Here is a 6538-nt window from a genome sequence, read left to right as displayed (position 1 = left end):
CCCACTCCAACCCCACAAAATGTCTCTGGTATATGGCTGTTCATTATTCTTATTATTTTCTCACCTGGTCCATTATACTCCTGCTATGAGTGAAACCATGCGGTATTTTTCTCTCTCTTTCTGGCTTATCTCACTAAGGGGGCTTAGATTTCAATAATGCCCACAGCAAATATCATAATGATGCCAATAACCAGAACCAGGAGCCCACAGACCTCAGCCCACTTGTTTTCCACACATTGGATTTGCTAAGGAGAACTCAGCACAAAGGCACTGGCTAGCATAATTATTCATTCACATAAAAGAAAAGAGACTCTGTACGATCAGCATCTTTAGTGTGTGCTTCTCTCCTGGGACCAGCGGGTTCCTCTGCCTAGCCAAAGAAAAACAGATTATATACACCTCTCTGGTGCTGCAGATATACTTGTGGGGATAATCAGGTGCTTAAGTAGCACAGGAAGTTCACCACATACCCAAAACAAGGAGAGGTTTCTTCTAATAAAGAAGAAGAATCTGGGACTAAAGAGTAGTTGGCTCAAAGCCATCATATGAAGGGATATTTTCAGCCCAGACTGGTGACCAGACAATCCCAAGAAAGAGCAGGTCACAGGATGGGTACTTGGCCAAGTGTGCATCACTGTTTTCTGTCATTTCACTGGTGAAAATTTAGTCACATGGCCACAGCTAACTATATAAGAGCAAGTGGGAAATATAGTGTAATTAGTCAGTTATTTTAGTTTACTTTTGCTGGTATAGCAAATGACCACAAATATCGTGCCTCAGAACAATACAAAATTGGAGGTCAGAAATCTAAAATGAGTTTCACTGTATGAAAATCAAAGTGGGGCTTCTTTCCCACTGAGGCACTACAACCATAGTGCCTTGTATTTTTCAGTTTCTATCGGCTTCTGAGATTCCTTGTTTTGTGGTCCCTTCCTTTGCATTCCAAGCCAGCAGCATATCATTTTCAAATCACTCTGACCTATTCTGTTTCTCTCTTCCATAATAGAGAAAGGATGCTGTAATTACATTGGACTCATGCAGAAAATCCAGGAGAACATTCCCATTGTAAAGTCAGCTATTTAGTCACCTGAATTCCATCTGCAACTTTAATATCCCCTTGCTGTGTAGCCTAACATATTCGTAGGTTCTGAAGGTTGGGATGTGACTATGAGACAGATTAGTTAGGCAAGAAGGGCACAGGGCGCCCCTCCCTCCCCCCACCCCCTCCACTCCCAGAATGGGAAGTTGCAGGAAATACATGGCGTGTCAGAATAAAAGGAACACAGCAGACATAGGTAAGGGGTCATGAGCCTTAAAATAAAGCTTAGACTGGGCCACCAATGAAAAAGCAGCAACTCAGTGATACCAAATCACCACAAAGGATATAAGAAAGGGAATCAGATCTGACCTCAGTGGCTTCTTCAGCACCTCTCACTCTCCGGGGAGTCCGCTGTCTTCTCTTCCTAATAAACTTTCGGCTTGCCTTGCAGATGGCCCTGTTCCTTTTGACATCACCACACAAACTTGGCTCAAGCTGTAGCACATTAAATAGCTTGGGACCATCGTATAGTTTACCAGGCCAGCTATGCATATGCCAGTCTACGGTTCTATTCTATGGATTCTATGGGAAAACAAGGCGAGTGGAACCTAGCAGACTTCACATGAATTTCCATGGCTTTCTCTATTCATGTAAAGGCTATTTTGATAGCTGGATCAAAATTTGGAGTTTGAAAATACTGGTGGGTAAAGTGTTAGGCTTCAATCAATTCTGCACTGACAATTCTTCAAAGTATCTGTCAAATATTGTTCTACCTGTAGTTCAATCTTATGTATAAAACAAAATTTATTACATATTTTTACTCCTGTACTTCCTATCACAGCTAAAACCTCAAGGGCCTTTTTAACTCTTCCTTCTCCTTTGTCCCTATGTGCAAAGTGTGATAAAAGGTTAGGAACACAGTTTGGTATTTATTTGCTATCTCTTTTTGATGTGTGCATCCTTCCTCATTTTCACTCTCATTTCCTTGGTTCAGTTGCTTCTCAATTCACTTATCATTTACCACAAAATCATTCTTCACTTTGACTCTACTCTTTTTTTTATGTTAAAATCTATCCTACTTTTGAAACTAGTTCTTCAATTGCTTTCAAAATCATTTTAATTTTGTCACCTCATCTTATGGCCCCATAACTTCCCTGGAAGATAGTAGTACCTCAATTAATATTCATTTATTAACTCAGTCATTATCTTTCCTTCCCTCTTCTTTCTGTACCATGATAGTTAGGTCGCTCTTGAGTGCCAACTACCTCACTCAAGCTAGAGAGCAGTTGATTCAATATAAAGGTGAGGAGCGGTGCCCCCTCAGACAAAGAGTAATACAGGACAAACATCCCATTATGTAATTTCACATGTAGTGATTAAATTCTCACTGACATTAACATAAGATAACTTGTTGAAATGATTTGTAAGTCTTTTAGAGTCTTACAAACAGCTTTATCTCTCAATTCTTCATGATGAAATGGCAAAGAATTATTTATTATGTCTCTCCACCACTGGCATATGGAATTTTTCAAAGATTTATTTTAACTTTGGGGTTCTCTTGAGATTAGAGAACTGGCAAGAAAAAGAATGAAATCTCCTTTGTTTCCTCAGGCCCACAGCAGTATAAACTCTACCATGCTATTTCGTCAAGGATCTTCCTGCTACCCATGTAAAGGAAGTGCTTTCTTTTTATTGCAGTGTAGTTGTAAAACTCAAACAGCCGTCATAATTTCATTAAATCATGCTGAATTTCATGGAATTGCTGAAAAAAGATCTATAATATGCAATATTTGTTCTGCAAACTGACTGAATATTTATAATATTTAGTCTATACCATGCTATTTATTCTAAAAAATGACATATTTGTTTTTGTTTTCTTAGTAGAGCATAAGGCAAATTATATTAATTAGGCTATTTACATGATTTCCTAACTTAGAGCAGTGAAACTTGCCTTCAGCTAGCAAATAATTGGAATTACAATTGCTAGAGATATCACAAGTTTGTTAATTATATCAGGCTCCATCAAGCTCTGATAGGTCGTTAAATGGTCTTTTTTCTCTCCTTCCTCTTCTTTCTTTTTTCTCTTCTATCTCACCTCCTGTCCCCTTTATTCCTTTTGTTGAATAAAGTTCCCATAAACAAGATATGCAATATATGAACATCTGAACTAAACTTCCAATTTAGATTTGGGAGTTTACAATCAGGAACTGTATAAATTAATTTGTCATTTTCTTTGGAAAAAAAAAAAAGTCCTAAAACTTGAGAATACCAGGTCTTACTTACCCTCTCTGATTTTCAGAATTCATGGAAATTTTAAAATGAGACATTGAAATCAGAAGCCAAAACAGTGAAAACCACCAAGTTTAATACTGTGCAAAACCATTTTAGTTTTTGCTATTAAGATGCATTTCTATGTTTTGCAGTGCTTTTTGACAAATTGGGAATAGGAGTCAGGTGGGGAGGCAACAGAAAAATTGGATTAAAAAAAAGAAAAACACTGGTCAGAAAGAATACACAATTACATCTGATCATATCACTGTTACTTAAAACTTCCAATAGCTTCCCATTGTTTTTCAGAAGTGAACTTTCCAGAATGTATTTTGTAGACTTCAGTTCCCTAACACCCTACTCCTGACATTACCTTAAAAATAAAAGGGATATGTTCCACAGTCAAATTATTCCCTCAAACGGTGTATACTGTTAAAAACAGGAGAAAAACACACACACACACAAGTTTCAAAAGGACTTCTTTACGCTGGCCCCCCACAGACTTAATACTTGTTACAGTATCAACCTCTCTCAGAAGAGTAACTCTAAAGGAATCCGGAGTACCCAGATTAGCACCAAGGAGGCAGCTCTGCATAATAAAATGTCCCTGCCCCACCTTGAGATAAGATGATTGTATCTGAAATAGTCTGCTTTTGCCTATAAGCCTGGCATACGCTCTGCTGTCTATCTATATCCTCTAATTTGTACAAGTCTTTTTAGCATTTACACGGAATGGTGCCCCACTCAAGTCATTTAATACTAGGGATCAAAACAGGGGAGGAAGGAGCACAAAAGAACATGGCGACCGTGCACGGGTGCATGGGTGAATGGGTGGTGGGAATTTTACCAGGCTTACATCTGACGGGAGAAAGCAAACATTGTACAATCATGAACAGTGATGTAAAATATATAAATAAATAATATAACAAATTTAAAAAGTACTGCCAATGGCAGCTCTAAATTCTTATGACTTTACCCCAAAACAGTTTCATTCTGGGAGAGCCACCACACTGCCTATCAGTGGATTAAAGACTGAAAATTCTTACAGTGAGGACATCTATTTTTTTTTTAAGATTTATTTATTTGTGCATACAGAACTGGGGTACAGGCCAGAGGCTCAGGGGTGGCGAGAGGCTTCACGGGAGACAGAGTGGGGAACAGAACAGGCAGATAGATGAAGTACACTGCTGAGGGGAGCAGCGGGCGGGTCAGGAGAGGTCTGCCACGCCATGTGGTCACCTCCGGGGCAGGCGGGAATCAAACTCATGCGGAAATGGTTTCAGCTTCTTAGTGCTGTGCTTTAACCCGCTGCGCCACCAGGGAGGGCCGAGGACATCTATTTAATGTTTAATAACCAGTATTTACAAAACATGTTTTAACATGGGTTCTCCTCTTACATACACCTATAGGTATTTTGTGGACTTATGGACTACCTTGTGTCTTATGCTGAAATCCAAACTGCTTAAAGCTTTTCAGTGTCTGGTCACATTCTGCAACAGGCCCTAGGGAAAGGGGGGATTGCACACTAATTGTATTAACGTACCTTATATATTTTGTCTTGATGTGGCAAACTCTATTTGGAGCAGACAGGTTGGAGATTCCGGGGTGCCCCTTTCTGTCCTACAACAATTCTACCCCAAAGGATAACTCCAGCCTCATGCTCGTTACCTACCTGCTCTCATCTTATTCAATTCCCTGAAAGAAGTCTTCCTTCTCCTGCCCCCAACCCTCAAAATTTTTTAACAAATGGACATTTTCTCATGTTTTTGGCCTTAAAATAAATGTCATAGCTCTGTGAAGTTTTTCCTATCCCACTCATCTCTAAGACTGGGTTAAGAGGTTGTAGTGACACAGGGAAAATTTTTCCTATACCCCTGTGGGTTTTTGTCGTCGTGATGCCGGGGTGCGCATTTACCATGATCACAGCTGCTTCTGCCACATTTCACCCCGTAATCACCTGAGTTCTGTTCTTGTCTTGTGAAGCTGTAAAAAGGAATTCACAGACTTTTCAGATAAGTAAGCAGAGAGAAGCTAACTCTGTCTGAGAAAGTAAAGGAAAATTTATTTAGGGAAAAAGGACAAAGAGCAAAGAATCCCAGGTATAAAATACCTGGGAGGGGTGAAGAAGCCGCTATGGAGTCTTGCTTGGGAAATTTATACTTTCTTTCCCTTCTTATTCTGACGTTCCATCAATCTGTGATTGGTCAGTTCTCAGTGGTCTCACATATCTGCTAGTGTGCTTGGGGTCTTCCAGCATCACATCCCTTATCTTTTAGCATACTTTTATCATCCTTGATCTGGAACGTCCCTGGGGTGTTCGATTAACTTCCTTCTGAATATGTTGCCCTTATTTCTGAAGCTTCTTGAACAGTCCTTTAGTCTCCACCTGCACTGTCCCTGGAGCTACCAGATTATCCTAACTTGCCCTATGACTCAGTAGTAGCATTGCTAAATTAAAAACCCAAGCCCACGGGCCCTCCCTGGTGGCGCAGTGGGTTAAAGCACTGCACTAAGAAGCTTAAGCCACTTCCACATGAGTTCGATCCCCGCCTGCCCCGGAGGTGACCACATGGTGTGGCAGACCTCTCCTGACCCGCCCGCTGCTCCCCTCAGCAGTGTACTTCGTCCATCTGCCTGTTCTGCTCCCTACTCTGTCTCTGGTGAATCCTCTCCCCACCCCTGCATTTCTGGCCTGTACCCCAGCTCTGTATGGATAGATAAATCATTTAAAAAAAAAAAAAAAAAAACCCAAGCCCACAACCCTTGCCCAGCAAGCATGTTTAGAAGGCCTGAATGGATAAAGGGAGTAAATGGGACCCCGTGGGAACTTTGACATTAAGCTGATAATGCGAAGAGCTGATGACCCTCTGTGCAGATCGGTCATGACAAACCCAGGACTAGCCACCCTAGCCAGTCATCATGCCTGGAGTATAAATAGAATCTCAGAACCCTTACTCTGTGCAGCAGACCTCTAGCTTCTCACCCACTGCTCTTCCTATAGTGGTTAATTTCAATAAATCCACCTGTTCTGATCTCCACCCTGCCCCTGGCAAATTCCCATCCCCTGTCCCCTGGCCTACACCTGATTTTCCCCACAACAGTTTTTCTAGATTGGCAAATAATCAAATCTCAGGCATATTGATGGGATTAAACGAAAGAAGGTTTAATAACATATACCTCTTGTATACTTTGGAGAAACCAAGTGAAAGTAAGTAACTCAAATTTTTACAG

This window comes from Condylura cristata, unplaced genomic scaffold (assembly GCF_000260355.1).
Source record: "Condylura cristata isolate star-nosed mole 26May11 unplaced genomic scaffold, ConCri1.0 scaffold00019, whole genome shotgun sequence".
NCBI lineage: Eukaryota > Metazoa > Chordata > Mammalia > Eulipotyphla > Talpidae > Condylura > Condylura cristata.
This window is presented reverse-complemented; position numbering follows the sequence as displayed.